Here is a 16021-nt window from a genome sequence, read left to right as displayed (position 1 = left end):
CTCCATCTCTCTTTCAGCTTCCTAGGATCACTTTGTATTTGTCTTTCTGTGCCCGGCTTTTTTTTTTTTCCTACCTTTTGTAATATTCTCTAGGCTATCTAAGTCGTCACAAGATTTTAATCATTTCTTGGGTGAATAGTCTCTATTTTGTTAGAGTTCACATACATTGCCACAGGATTTCACCATGTTTATGACTGGAGAGTACCCTAAGATGCACATATGCCAATATTTTAATCCATCCATCTTCTTAAGGACACTTCCCAGCCAGACTGTCGCATATTGCACTGTAATAAACATGAGAGTGCCAAGCTGTGTCTCACAAACATTATCTCAACAGTTCCATCCCCAGCAGTGGATTGCTGCATCAAAGAAAGTTGTCTTCGGATTGACATTATTTCATCTTAAATTAAGGCAAACATGTGGTATCTAACCTTTTGGGATTGGCTTATTTCCCTTAGCTTAATGGTTTCCACTTGGGCCCATTTGGCTACAAAGAACTGCACTTCATTTTTTTTTTAATAGCTGAGTAGTATTCCATGGAGTAAATGAACCATAGCTTTCTTATCCAGTCTTCTGTTGTTGGGCATTTCAGTTGCTTTCAAATTTTTGCAATTATTGATTCTACACATGTCCAACAGTTTCACTGGGAATCCATCTTTCATCTGGATGCAGGGATGCATGTTCCATTGTACCCTCACATCTGTATATGATAGACCCCAATACTCCATCACTATACATTACCATAAGTGAGAAGTCCTGAAATAAGGTCAACAACCGGTATGAGTTAGAACAGCCACATCAACAACAACAACATCAACAACAAATTATAGCCCCTTGAAAAAAAATAATGCACCACTGAGTAACCAACACATAAGTGACAAAAAGGAAACACAGAAGTCTCTTGGGGAAATTATGCCATCGTGTATAATTCATGAGCACATGATTAATTCGACTAGCGAAAAGAGGTTATTTGGATGATATTCTGCCAGCTCTGCCTTCAGACCAGAGATGGTCCCCGCAAGAAACCACTGAATTTATCTAGACAATAAGATGCTGGACTCTATGCTTGGTATATGCTTTCAATGAAAGACTCTTGACTGAATCTGAACTGTAATACTGCACCAAGGTGGAGGAATCCACCATGGGAGGAGGGTACGGGAAGGGGTTGGGGGAATCCCAGAGCCTATGAAACTGTGTCACATAATGCAATGTAATTATTAATAATAAAAAATAGAAATGTCAAAAAAAGAATGTTTTCTTAAAGAATGTTACATAGTTTTATGCCAAAGCTCAAGGTAAGCTGTGAATCACGAAAGTACCTTCAATAAAACCAATGGACAAAATGTAAAAAGAAAAGTTTTAAGTAGCCCCTTAGTTGTTTTTAAAAGCTGAAGTATTTTACAAATATTCTGCCCTAAAGGCCTAAATGGGTTCTTGCGGAGGTGGTGAGTAGCAAGGCGTGGATCCCTTGCTTCTCAGTCTCTGCAATGACGTGGACAAGGCTCACACGACCAGTGTGAACAGCAGTTACCACAGGAGAGAATGCACTTGGCTGGAGAGTTAAGGATCTGGGCAGGAGGTCAGAGATCGGACGGCCCTTCTGCCTTGGTAGTTACACTTCTTATACGGCGGTCAGGTAATGGGTGAGGGCCCTGTAGGGTGCTTTTGAGATCATCTCCATCATGTGCACGCCATCTTGCAACTTTTAAGCTTGCAGATTTTTCTCTCAGCCACACCCCCCCACACACACACACACCAATTCCTTTTTCTCTATCTCCTGCCTCAAGGTCAGAAGTAAAGGCAGACAGAGACAGAAAAGAAAAAAGACTGAGAGCGCGATTGGAATCTATCTGTCTCAGCTTCCCCAGCAAACCCTTAGCTGCCTCAGTGCCACTGGCGAGTTCTGCTAAACACTTCCAGAAAACTCACGGCACAATAGCATGTCCTGTTAGAAGACACAGAAGGTTCAAAGTCTTTCCAACTTCTTTCAGGAGATCAAGTAGGCTTAACCTCAAAACCTAATGAGTGGGCCTGGCGCGGTAGACTAGTGGTGCAAGTCTTCTCCTTGCATGCGCTGGCATCCCATATAGACACCAGTTTGTGTCTGACTGCTCTACTTCCCATCCAGCTCCCTGCTTGAAGCCTTGGAAAGCAGTCAAAGACGGCCCAAAGCATTGGGACCCATGTGCCTGCATGGGAGACCTGGAGGAGGTTCCTGGCTCCTGGCTTCGGATCAGTTATCTCTGGTTGTTGCAGCCACTGGGGGAGTGAACCGGTGACAGAAGATCTTTCTCTCTGTATATCTGCCTTTCCAATAAAAATATCTAAATATTTTTTTAAAACATAATGAGTATATTAAAAACAATTTACAGAACTGTAGTTCTAACTGACACAGGTATAAAAAGAGAAAGTCTAATGCCCTAAAACTAAATCCAGGAAAGGAGTGAACATGTGAACATGAGGTCTTTCTTCTCACCGCCTTTTGCTTCTGCTCTGTTGAGATTCGCACTTATCCACGTTTGCAAATGTGAAGAGTCCCCGAAATATTTCCTGTCGGATCCACCTTAGCAGCAAAGGATTCCTTCCGCTTTTGCTGGTCAAGGGGAAGTCTCTGAGTTCTCTCCTGGCTCTGAAGGACAACTTGTTGGAGACAGCAATCTTAGCCGACTAAGATTTGGACTATTTATCCTGTTTCTCTCCTGCCCGGAAGGCTCCAGCTGATTGCTACTTAACATTAGTATCCAAGTAAGTTGACATGGGCCACTTGGAGTTCTTAGAATTCTGACAGAGCGCAGCTCGGCACAATGCTGCCTTCAGCTTTCACAGCATCTCCTCATTTGGGCATCTTGGGTTGTCTCAACTGCCATTGCTGATAGCTGCTGGGGAACAGGCAGGCTGACATAGTGTCTGGTGATTGCCAGAAACAACAGACATAAAAGGGAGGAATCCACATTTCCAGGGGATGCGTGGAGAGACCTTTGCTGTGAAAATTCTGCAGACAGAGGAGAGATGCTGGAGCAGTGGAGACGGTACAGTCACACGGCAGCTAGGAGTGGGACACTGCCAGCGACTCGTACAATCAGGGGGCTAGAGAAGACCCTGTCTTCTTGGAGTGAGGGGGGAGCCTAGGTCACTGGTGGTGTTGCCTGAGGGAGAACCTCACAGACCCCACTGATGTGAAAGAGTCCAGCCTGGAACACTAGCAGGTGGCAGAGTACCCCTGGCTCTCTGAGATGGGAAGGGCACGTTGCTTTCTTCCCTTGCCCCTACAATGGTGTCCAGTGATTCACAGGGTGAGTGGAAGCTGCTATGGCCTGCAGCACGGGGCGCTTGTATCGAAGGGGTAAGTCCATGGTTCCTACGGACACTGAGTCTGGTATGAAGGGTTGGCAGGGGGTGCAGAGAAAGGCATCCCACGCTCACAGAAAATAATAATGAACAGGAGTATCCGCCCTATTATCAGAAAAAAAAAATAGACTTTAACACAAAAATGCTAAAAGACGCTGAAAAGGGCACCATGTAATGATTAAGGAATCGGTTCAATGAGAAGATGTTAACACAGCATATGTGTGTGTGTCCCCAGGGCTGCTGGGGGATATGGGCTCCAATACAATAAAATGGGGGAACTTCAGCACCCCCACTTTCATCCATGGACAGATGAACTAGACAAAAAAATCAGTGGAGAAACCACAGAGCTAATCTGTACTACAAATGGATTTATTGGTATCCACAGAGCGTTTCATTGCACAGCCTTTCCATCAGCGAATCTGCATCGGGATAGACTGTATGCTAGGCCAGAAAGCCAGTCTCAACGAATTGTTTTTAAACTGAAATCATATCATGTATCTCTTCTGACCACAAGGGAATGAGCCCGATTTTGCTGTTCAGGCTCTCAATTACATTTTTAATTTTAACTAATGAGTTTTTAGTTCCAAACCATCTTGCTGGTTCTTTTTTCAGGATCCTTTCAGCAGAATTTCTTATTCATATCATGAATTGTCCATCTGGTGTTATTGATTTGTCTGTGCAATGTTCTAGAATCTCATTATGCTTCCTTGAAATTACTCATTTAAACTTAGGTGATCTGTAAACTTCTGCTTCTTTGCCCTCATTTTTTACAAGATTTATTTATTTTTATTGCAAAGTCAGATACATAGAGAGGAGGAGAGACAGAGAGGAAGGTCTTCCATCCAATGATTCACTCCCTAAGTGGCCACAATGGCTGGAGCTGCGCCAATCTGAAGCCAGAAGCCAGGAGCTTCTTCCGGGACTCTCAAGTGGGTGCACGGTTCCAAGACTTTGGGCCATCCTCAACTGCTTTCCCAGGCCACAAGCAGAGAGCTGGATGGGAAGTGGGGTCGCCAGGATTAGAACCGGCACCCATATGGGATCATGGCATGTGCAAGGCAAGGACTTTAGCTGCTAGGCTACCACACCAAACCCCTGGAACATTGCCAGTTGGGATGCAGCTTCATGGGCTGCAGCTGCTGCAGACGGAGCACGACATCACATTTCAAAGATGGTGCGCATTCAGGGTCGTACTCCCTCTGTTGTCTAGTTGTTTTCCCAGGCTGAGGGTCAGCAAATGGACAGGCTTCGTACCCTGTAGTTGGGGTAAGAGAGGTCTGGTTAGGTTAAGCCACTGAGAATGTGCCACCCAAGGGTCCCAGTGGGTGATTTTCCTCTTTGCCTGCTCAGCTTGGGGTTGTGGGAGAGTGCTGAATGATATTGTTCTCCAGAGGCTCGGTCTTCATACCCTGGTTGGACAGGGGCACTGCCCACCGCTGCCTTTCAGTGATGAGCCTGGTACTGGGAGTGGTTACGAGGGTTGGACTTAATTCCTTCTCCCTCCTCCAAGCAGGAACGTTTCTCTCCAGGTTGTGCTGCTTGGAGTGGGAAAGCAGGGAGGTGGCACTTTCCTGCTTTCTTCAATGTGTCATGTCTTCCTGTTCGACTGAGGAATTGTAACCTCTCACTTGGCTTCTGCGAAGGTGCATCCACAGCTTGGCAGGCTGATGTCTCCGTGAGCACAAGACGAGTGGAGACGCTCACTCAGCTGCCGCCTTGCTGAATCTAACAACTGATATAATTCCCTTTCAAGTGGCTAATGTCTGTGTCTTGTTGACTCGTGTGTATTGATCTTATATCCAGCATCCTTAACGAGCTATTTATGGTTCTAATGGCTTTCCTGAATATTATTTTCAGATAGTCATCCTTAGTGCCTGTTAATAATAAACATCTCATTTTGTCCATTCCAGTCCTTGCTTTTCCACTCCTTTTATTATGCTCTTTAGACCCTCCTGATGAAAGGCAGAATTATAGAAAGAAAAGGGAAGAAAGAGAGACCTTCCATCTGCTGGTTCACTCTTCAAATGTCCACAATAGCCAGAACTATGTCAAACTGGAGCCAAGAGCTAGGAGTGCTCCCAGCACTGCTGCTGGCTGGGGTGTGGAGGAAGGAGCATTGGCCCAAGCACTTGGGTCGGCTGCTTTCCCTGGGAAATCAGCAGGGAGCTGGATTGGAAGTGCAGCAGCTGGGCCTTGAACCAGCACTTCCATGTAATGCCAGCACTGCAGGCAGTAGTTTAACCCAATCTGTCACAGTGCTGATCCCCTTATCTTGTTTCTTCGGCGTCTCTTCATCTTAGCATTATTGGTATTTTGGACTGAATAATTTCTTTCTAACAGTGAGAAAACTGCCTTGTGTACTGTGTAAAAAGCTGAAAATGTTCCCAGCCTCTACCCCCTAGCACAACCCTCTCCTCCAGCCAGGAAAACCTAAGCTATGCTCAGACTTGGCAAACATACCCAGAGAACAAAATCAGCCTTGGCTCAGAATGTAATGCATCTAACATTTCACCATTTGATTTTTGCTGTCAACTTCCTGCTGATACAAATTAGGGCTTACGGTTACAATCAACAGACACTGACTCGGGGTAAACTTACAACACGAGACACAGGCAGCAATAGCGGGAAGATGTCAGATCGCTGACAGAATCAATGAGAAGGAGGCCATGACAAAGCCCAGGGCACAGGGAAGTGTGTGAAAACAGCCCAGCCAGAGTACCCAGCCGCTCTGCCCTTGTCACCCATGATTCACCAGGATCAAGATTGGAGTCCCTGATGGGCTTCCCTTGGGCCTTACGGTGGCTAGAAAAGAAGTAAAGGAAGGAACCTTTGAGTTTGTAGAGTGAGATGGGATTGGACTTCTACCAAGACGCTTCCCCCAAACAGGAAGAAGGTTCAGCAATTAGCAGCCTAAAAACGTGTGCAAATATAGAGGAAGGAGTTGAGCAGTGTTGACATGGCCTTTCTCAGGAGGGCAAGCAATACATTTTTTTAAGATTTTGTGTACTTTTACTGGAAAGAGAGATGAGAGAGATGGAGAGAGAGAGAGAGAGAAATCTTGATCTTCCATCTGCTGGCTCACTCCCCAAATGACAAGCTAAGCTGATTCAAAGCCAGGAACCAGAACTTTCTTCTGAGTCTGCTATGTGAGTGCAGGGTCCCAAGGCTTTGGGCCATCTTCTTCTGCTTTTTGGGCGATAAGCAGGCAAATGAATGGGAAGCGGAGCAGCCAAGACTCAAATTAGCATCCAAATGGAATGCTGGCACTTGGAGGTGGAGTGTTAGCCGGTTGTGTCAATGTGCAGACCCCAAGGGTAAACAAATTTTTATCAGACCCTTGATACAAAAAAAAATTGTATATTTATTTTCATTTGAAGGGCAGAGAGAGAGCCAGGCAGAGATCTCCTATCCACTGGTTCACTCCCCAGATGCCTACAAGGTTGGATCAGACTGAAATCTGAGCCCAGAATGCAGTCCAGGTCTCCCTCCTGGGCCGCAGGGACCCAGGCTCTTGCACCATCGCATGCTGCTTTCCAGGCAGGAGCTGCAGCCAGGCCTGAAATGAAACCCTCTGATAGGGAATACGAGCATCCCAAGGGGTGACTCAAGCTCTGCAACAAACATCCACCCCATTTCTCATTTCCCAATTGCTTTTGCAGCAGGAAATGTATGGCACCGAATGGGATGTGTCCACTTAGCTGGACCAGTCTCTGGTTATCCAGTCAACCACCAGCTGCTCTCTAGTACAGCTAATCTGCCCGCTCCATGATGGTGTGGCCGTGAGACAAGGGTGACTGCGAGAGATCAACAGACGGAGCGAAAGTTTTGCTTGCTGGACATGATGGGGAGGTTATTTGGATGAGAGCTGACACAGGCCCAGGGAGCAGAGGACTGGACACTGGAGGAAAGGCCACCCTCGTTGGACAGCAGCCCAGCCCAGCCCAGCCCTGGGCACAAGACAGAACTGCGCAGCTGCGAGCTATGGTATTGGCAGGAGAGCTCCGTGAGCGTGCGGCAAGCTGCCTGGGTTCTCTGAAGTGTCAATAGGGAAATGTAGGAGCAGAGAAACCCATTCTTGGAGAATTCATGCCTTAAAAAAAGCAAAAAAGTGAAACACTTGGAAAACTGCCAGCTTGGCCGAGTGAAGAACAAGAACAAGAGGCACAGTTAAGAAATAAACCAAGATTACGGCCAGGCAGGCATTTGATAATGTGATTAATGAGGACAGAGGAAAGCCAGATGCTACTCATGGAGACAGTGAGAGGGTGCCCACCAAGGCTGTCTTGGCACGGTCAGCAGCTGCCATGCCCATCACAGGACCAGAGGGCCAGGGCTCTCACGGAGACAGTGAGAGGGTGCCTACCAAGGCTTTGTAGTCATGATCTGTGGATGCCACGCCCAGCACAGGACCACAGGACCAGGGGGAAAAGAGCTGGGCCATCTGTGGCCCTTCCAGGCTCTTCACTGCTAGAAGTCTGGATCATTGTCTCAGCTAGCATCCAGCGTCACAGCCCTCCGCTGTGGCTCCAGTGAGCCCAGGTTGCTGGGGAGGTCAGGCCATTGCTCCAGAGGACACAGCAGCAAGCCGTGCCAGTTGACCATCTTGTTCCAACATTGCCGTAGTTCAGGGCGCAGGAACCATGGGGGCATGCAGTGTGTCAGACAGCTCAGGGACCCAGGGAGACAGCGGCCATGGGGTAAAGCCGCCACAGACAACCTGCACTCGGGCAATGAGTAGTGGAGCTTTGGAGGCAGAACCACCTCCAAGACGCTGTAACTGTACGCCACCAACTTACAGAGCTGTAGATCCCCTCGGCAACCCACAAGACGCAAAGGGACAGGAGCCTCTAGAACCATGAGAACCAGACCCTTGCTCCCATATGTCTGGAAGAAGTTTTTCTCAAGTCTTAAAGTCTATTGTGTGGGGCCAGCTTTGTGGCATAGCGGGTAAAGCCACCTCCTGCCACAGCAGCATCCCCTAGGGGTGCCAGTTAGTGTCCTAGCTGCTCTACTTTCAATCCGGTTTCTTGCTAATTGTCTGGGAAAACTGATGGTGTGACCAGTGACTTGGATATCCCCTGGAGACTGGTGAGACCCCGCCATTCTGGATCCTGTGCCCCCTTGGACACCTGCTTCCCTTGGATCTCATTGTCCTTCCTGCGGCTCCACCTGCAGACTTTACACCATGCCGGTTGTCCTCCACTCCACACAAAGACCTTTACGTTTTAAATAACCATTCAATTGAAGGGTCTTTAATTTGGCTAGGAGACAGCTTAAGGGGCTGTCGGGGCCAGGGCAGGATGCGCAAAGAAGAGGCAGCTTCCATGGTTAACAGACTCAAGTCCCATTGTAACAATGGAACATGGCCTGACATGCAGAGAAATGAGAATGTCCCCTAGCTTCTCTCAGGTCAGGATAGTGACAGTGGAATAGTTTTCAGAGGGTTGTCACCCCACGAGTCAGAGAGCAGCTAAAGCCCCAAAAAGGCAACCTGAGTTAGAAGCTGTCACTTTGAGGAACAGGAGCCAGCCAGTGAGAGAACGCAGTACCCTGCCGGGGTTTATGGAACCAATCCCCAAACAGTGGAAACCACACCCGATTGGGAGAGCGCGGATACACTAATCGCTCCCAAAACCCCCAGGGCCGAGGGACAGAGAATTTACCTATCCTAGTATGTGCATGAGACTTAGAGCATTCAGAAGGATAGGGGTTGACTTGCTTGCTCCACACAGACAAGACGGCTTCCATGAGCACACCTCTGGGTTCACGGCTGGATGGAGCCAGGTTCTGGTAATGGCCCTCCCTGGGCACAGAGCCAGATGGCAGGAAAGCTGAGCAGTCACAGCACCAATCATTGTGTCCCAGTTGTTCTTCCTGAGTGGGGAGAACTCTCATGAAAGCGTCCTTTACCAGAGCTGTCCTCCCTGTACTTGGGGTGTCCATGGCCACTTCCCTGTCTTCTGTCGGGGCAGCAGCAGGGAACTTTGGATACTGGATCACCTCAATCAAGCATAAATCAGCCCTCGATAACACTGCTCTCTCGCTGGCCTCTCCATTGCCAACTTACCCCTCTGGTACAGGTAACTCTCCAAAACAGAAGGGTCCTGGACCTCCTTACTGCAAGAGAGGGAGGCGCCTGCATGTTCCTCCAAGAGGAGCGTTGCTTTTACGTTAATAAACAGGAGGTTGTTGAGCCAAACGTGAAAAACTTATTAGACATCAAAGATTGCCAAACGTTAACCGTTTTTTTTGGGGGGGGGGACAGGGCCACGAGCCCCTCCTGATCTTTCCCACTCCTGGGGGTGCAGGGCTATGAGCCTCTCCTGATGTCTCCCCCGGCCACTTTGAGACCCTGCCTAGAGAGCACTACCTCCAAATTCAGCTCGAAAACCCTACAGAACAGTGCCTCTTTTCCTTTATACATCACAAAAGGGAGGAATGTGAGGACTGACTCAAATATCGCCCGGAGACTGATGAGTCTCCCATGTGGGTACAGGGACTCAGGCGCGTGGGCCACCTTCCATCTGTCGGCTATTTAGCTAATGTGAACTCTTTTAGCTCTTTTCAGTTTGGTGCAACAAGCTGAAACACCAGGAACAGTAAGCCAAGAAGGAGGCTTTTTTTTATTCCAACATGGGTAAGGGTGGCGGGAGGGAGTGCAGGCAGAGAGCATGACTCGGCACAGCCCATTTTATATCCTCAGGGTGGATCTTGGAGAGTGCAGGAGGACCGAGCAGGATTGGCCGATAAGGTGGGTCCTGAGGGATTGGTGGATAGGATTCTGGGGGCTGAAGGAAATGGTCGGTTCAGTGGTGGGCAGGGATTAGGGAAAGGGACCACAAGGGATTGGTGGCTGGGGCTGACAGGCACAGGATCATGAGGTTACAGCAGATTGGTGGGCAACCGGAAGCTCTCGGCTTTGTCCTGGCCTAGAGCTGACAGTTAGGGTCATCTGGGAAGTAAGCCAGCAGACGCAAGATCACTTTCTCTTTCTCTGACTTTCAAATAAATTTAATATTTAAAAAGTCTAATATTGTTGTCACCTGCTGAGATTGGGGCTTGTTTGGGACCTGATACTTGCTCCTTCCTGCCAGCCAATCCCTTTTCAATCAGGAGTATCCATGGTCTCTTGGACACACCTAGCATGCTTGATGCCATAGAATCACAAAGGGCTGAGGGGATTAAGGACAAACCACACACCTTGGGTCTCATTCATGAGATGCTTAAACAAGACTTATTTGGCCTTCAACACTGATGTGGAACCAGGTAAGAACGTGGGACTATGGGGATGGAATGATGGCATTCAGTGTAGGAGAAGGGCATGGATCTTGGGAGGCCAGGGGTAAAATGCTGTGGCTCAAGCATATCTTTTCTCCAAAATTCAGGCATTGCCAACATCATGATCTTAAGGGAAGGGATTTTGAAAAGCGACTAAGGCAAGCAGGCTCCCAGGTACATTGGTGGGGAGTGGGGTCAGAAGTGGGGAAGCCCATGTTCGTATGGGATAGTGGCATCATAGGAAGCAGCTTGCCAAGCTGCAGCACAAGGACAGCTCCACAGCTCTTCTTTGAAGAACACTGATTGCACTGATAAGAGCTCCATTCTTGTGACCTACTGATCTCCCAAAATCCCCACTCTCAAATGCTATCTATGTTGGCACTCGGTGCCTCAGGACAAGAATTCCGGAAGCACACAGATGTTCATCCTTTGTAGGTCTTGTCTCTCCATCCTGCCACGTTGGACTGTATGATCCTCTTGTGTCGAGCAACAGTCTCCTACCCACCCACCAGGCTCCTGTCCACATTTAGCATTTCCTGTCTCCCAGGAGCCCTGGGCTGCCACTGCCACGCGTCAAGGTCTGGAAAGCTCTGCTTATGTCACAAGAGCACCATCAGTCTCTTTTCAGTCTTGTTCCATTGCAGCGACATCCCCTGGCACTGCAGAAGCCTGTCTCCCCGTCATCTTCAGTCCTCGAGTAAGGGTCCAGGAAGGTTGGAACTCGATAGTGTTCAACAAAGACCTGCCTGTGCAGCACTTTCCGGGCGAAGTGTAAGTGACTGACCCACGGCACTATACCTCCTGCAGGGAGTGTTCCTCCCGCTAGACTTCCATGCAGCAGAGTTGGGGGTTAGAACCCTGGAGCTCCAGACTTTCTGACTCTTTGCTTTTCATGTTTTAGATATTCTCTCACACATTTCCAGGATGTAACACAGAAAGATAGTGCTTTTTATTTGAAAAGCAGAGTTAAAGAGAAGAGAGAGAGAGAGAGAGGATCTTCCATCTGATCATTTATTCCCTTGAATAAGTGCAACAGCCAGAACTGAGCTGATCTAAAGCTAGGTGTGAGGAGTTTGTTCTGGGTTTCCTGTGCAGGTGCAGGGGTCCAAGGACTTGAGCCGTCCTCCACCGCTTTTGCATGCCACGAGTGTGGAGCTGGATCAGGAATTGGAGCACCCAGGGTTCAACCAGTACCCATAGAAGACTCCAGCAGTGCAGGTAGATGCTTAGCCTGCTAACACCACAGTGCCAACCCCTAAACAAATGGGCAAGGAAAGCCTTGCTTCAGGTATGACAACACCTCTGTTGAGACCTAGTTTTACCGTCTGCGGAGAGTGGATGCAGCACCAGTTGACTTCCCAGGTCCCCTTCTCTGCCTCGCTTCCCTGGGATGAGTCAACATGACCAGAAGTGCCACCGCTCCACACACTCACAAACACATTATCTAATTTTCCGCAGCCTAGTTCTCATCCCTGCAAGAAATCTAATTGCTAAGTGCCTGTTTCCATCTCAATGAAGACAAATGACAGTGCCCCAGGAAGTCAGCAAGACCCAGCTCTCCTCTGCCAATAAGACTGTCAACAGTGGCAGGGCTGGTCATCCAAGAGCTGGGTGTGGCCTGCTGGCCACAGGTGCCAGATGAAAGTAGGTTGGGTCACGCTTCAGACATTGACCATGAAGTTTGAACAGAACCACTGGGATTGCTTAGAACACTATTACAGGTATGGGTGTGGCTGTGGTGGTTTTCCACCTGAGCCCACCTTTGCCCACCTTAGAGAACCGGCTCATGGAACAGCATCGCTGAGTGCTGAGTAAGCACATGATATCAGCATCAGATAATTCAATCTCCACTGTGTGCCCAGACAAAATTATCATCAGGCTGAGGTACAGGGATGAGTTGTCATCTTTTTATTTTCCTTTTTAAGAATTTATTCATTTTTACTTGAAAAGCAGAGTTAGTTGGGAGAGACAAAAAGAAAGGGATCTTCCACCCACTGGTTTACTCACACAAATGGCAGCAATGGATGAACTGTGTCGATTCAAAGCTGGGATCTGAGAGCAGCTTCTTTGGGGTCTCCCACCTGGTTGCAGGAGCCCAAGGACTTAAGCCATGTTCCACTGCTATCCCAGAACATTAGTAAGAAGCTGGGGCAGAGTTGAGCAGGTGGACATTAACAAGTGCCCATATGTGATGCTTGCACAAGGGAAGGCTTAGCCCTCGGTCCCACTGCCCTGGTCCTCTTTAGCGTCTTCATAGTCTGATACAGACCACTGTGTCTGTTGCAAAGATGGGGATAATTCTACAGTTGTTAAAATGGGCATTAGACAAAATACACAGAGCAAGTCGTGATCAGCTGGTTATTGGACAGCTCCCTGGGAGGGAAACCCATGGCACAGCACCCAGCAGCCTCTGCCCCCTTACCGCTGTGGCTTGTAGGGGGCAGCTTTACCCACTAGGCCATGACACTGGCCCCCAGAGATAGATTTTTGGGTGTCCTATTAGAAAAACAAAAGCTTGCTTCCTTTGCTGGCCCTGCAGGTGGCCTTGGAGAGAGACCATATTGCTTCCTGCTGTGACAACCCCGTCCTTCCCACCCAGTCTCAAGAAAAGCGGAAGAGACCGATGTGATGGGGTGCCACTGTTTGAGAGCTAGCACCATCCTGCTGGTTAGTACACAGCAGGAGCAGCACAGAGAAGGAGGCTCCACAACCTGCCCTTCCTGCCTCCTCTTCAGCCATTCAAGTTAACTGAGTGCACAAAACAAGCTACGGCGGCCCCTTGCGTGCGCCTCTCCCAGCCTGCCTCCCATGCCACTCGTTAGTTGACAGAATGGAAATGGTTCCAGAGGCTCCATGCACCTGGCCCCTCCTGCTCCTATCATGTTGCTTTAGGTTAATTAGCTACATGGAAACTTTGGACTCTGGCAGCCCTCTTCCTGCCACTTAGTTAATTGAATGCATGGAAAGTTTATACTGTATGGCTCTCAATGTGACTGGAGGGTGAGAGGTTATAAACCCAGTGGCTTGGGCCCGGTGCGATAGCATAGCAGCTAAAGTTCTCACCTTGCACATGCCAGGATCCCATATGGTCACTGGTTCTAGTCCCGGTGGCCCTGCTTCCCATCCAGCTCCCTGCCTGTGGATGGGAAAGCAGTCGAGGATGGCCTAAAGCCTTGGGACCCTGCACCAACATGGGAGACCCGGAAGAAGCTCCTGGGTCCTGGCTTCGGATTGGCTCATCTCCAGCCATTGCAGCTGCTTGAGGAGTGAACCATCAGATGGAAGATCTTCCTCTCTGTATATCTGCCCCTCCTCTCTGTACATCTGCCTTTCCAATAAAAAAATACTACTAATTTTTTTTTAAAAAAATGGCTCCTGGAGTGTGGCAGGAGCTGCTGTCACCAAGCTTGGCCAATAAAGACTTCCTAAATCCTACACTGTGTCCAGTGTGATCTCTCACACTCCACAACACCGTCTCCACTTGCCTTTGAGGCAGCCATGTCGCTTTAGGGCAAGGCAAAGAGACATGAAGGCTAGCTCAACCGCCCAGTGCAGGCCATACCCTCTCAAGGAGCCCACAGTTTGGGGCAGGAGACAGAGGCTCTTGGAATTTCTACCCTCTCCTGATGTGGTGGCAGTGGTGGGGAGGGAGGCTAACCTAGCTCTGGGGTCACAGGACTACCCTCCTGTTCATTAAATCAAGCACTCCCTGGTTCAGCTTCCTCAAATCACAGGCTGATTTATTTGTGCAAACTGTGGCAAATTCCTGTGTGAGGGCCAGTGCTTGATCTGCTATGAAAGAAAGGAGGAGGAAGATCATGGGGAGACATGATCAACAGAGAGACACCTGTGTATCCATGACATAGGGAAAAGTGTAGTGTAGAGAAGAAACAAGGAATGGGGAGGGGTGTGAGGGAGAGCGCTTCCAGAGGGGACCCGGTTACAGACTGTGTATGGCTGTATTTGGAGAGGGGTGTCTTTCAGAGAGGGGATCAAGATTAAATGTGATCACATGGATTATGACAGGTGAGAGGACACAGACTCACACAGCGGGATGGCCACGGAAAGGACCCTGGCTATCAGCCAAAAAGAAACCAATCTGCCCATACTTGGATCTTAAACATAGACCATGGGTGTCTGTGGTATGAGCTGCCTCTGGCTTTGGCCATATAAAAATGATATGGGACATGTGAATGCACCATCAGTGATGTGGGGGGTGGCCATGCAAAGATCTGGAGAAACAAGGAAGAAGGGACATGGCTAACCGAAAGAACAGGACCTGGTGTCTGTGAGAAGGCAAGGGTGTGGTGGGAAGTCAGAGGGGTCCTCAGGCACCACAGCCTCGTGAGTCACGGAAAGGAACTTGTAGACCACATGGAAGGAAACAGAAGCTTCTGGAACCATGAGCAGCCGAGTTCTAGGACATGCAGCTGTGTTCCAGAGCCCACTCTGGATCCAGAGAACGTGCAGGGAGATCCCACCCAGGCACAGGGGAGAGGAAAGGTTAGAGGAAAGTAGTACAACTCAGGCTTCCCCAGAAGGAGCGCAGGAAGGAAGGGAGTGGAGAACTCCCCAGCTCGGAGTCTGCGACACTGGAATAATGGTGATGTCACCAAGGGGGATGGGAGGGAGCCAGGCCTGAAGGTTTTGTTTTCCTCATTTCACCCTGAAACCAATTGATGGGAAGGAATTTGAGTGCAGGCCATGGTGGAAAGGCCCAGCTACAGGAACTTCTAGGGAGCAACAGAGATGCAATTGAAACCGCACGCTGATAGGGGGTGTAAAGGTGCCTCCCCACCCTGCCCACACCTACATGCTGAATTCTTAACCCCACATACCCTATTTACAAGCATTCTTGGAGATTATATTACAAGCAAGGTTATTAGAGTGTGCCTTAATTCAGCATAACTGCAGGCTTAAAAAAGAAGGGCAGATGTTTGTCCTATCTGTGATGACATCAATGTGCCATGTCAGAGAACTCGGTGTGATACCCGGCTCAGACTCCTGACCCCAGCTTCCTGCTAAGGCACACCCTGGGAGACAGCAGCCATGGCTCAAGCGATGGTTGGGTCACCCACCTGTGAGGCCTGGGTGGAGTTCCTAGCTCCCAGCTTCAACCCCTCAGCCCACACCTTTGCAAGCCCATGGGGAGTGAACCAGAAGACAGAGCTTAGTCTGTCTTTCTGCCCCTCAAATAACATTTTTTTCAAGAAGAAAAGAAATAGGGGTGAAAATGAAACACAGAAACGCATACAGGATCAACCTGTGAGAACACAGTTTCGCAGGGGGAACACCCTGTGAACCGTCATCTTGGACTTCCAGCACCCAGGACGCTAGACAAGCAGCATCTCTTGCTTCAGCTTTTCCAACCCCAACCACCCTACTTGATATTCCT

Source organism: Ochotona curzoniae, unplaced genomic scaffold (genome assembly GCF_017591425.1).
Source record: "Ochotona curzoniae isolate NIBS_2020 unplaced genomic scaffold, NIBS_Ocur_1.0 contig_4516, whole genome shotgun sequence".
Lineage (NCBI taxonomy): Eukaryota > Metazoa > Chordata > Mammalia > Lagomorpha > Ochotonidae > Ochotona > Ochotona curzoniae.
This window is presented reverse-complemented; position numbering follows the sequence as displayed.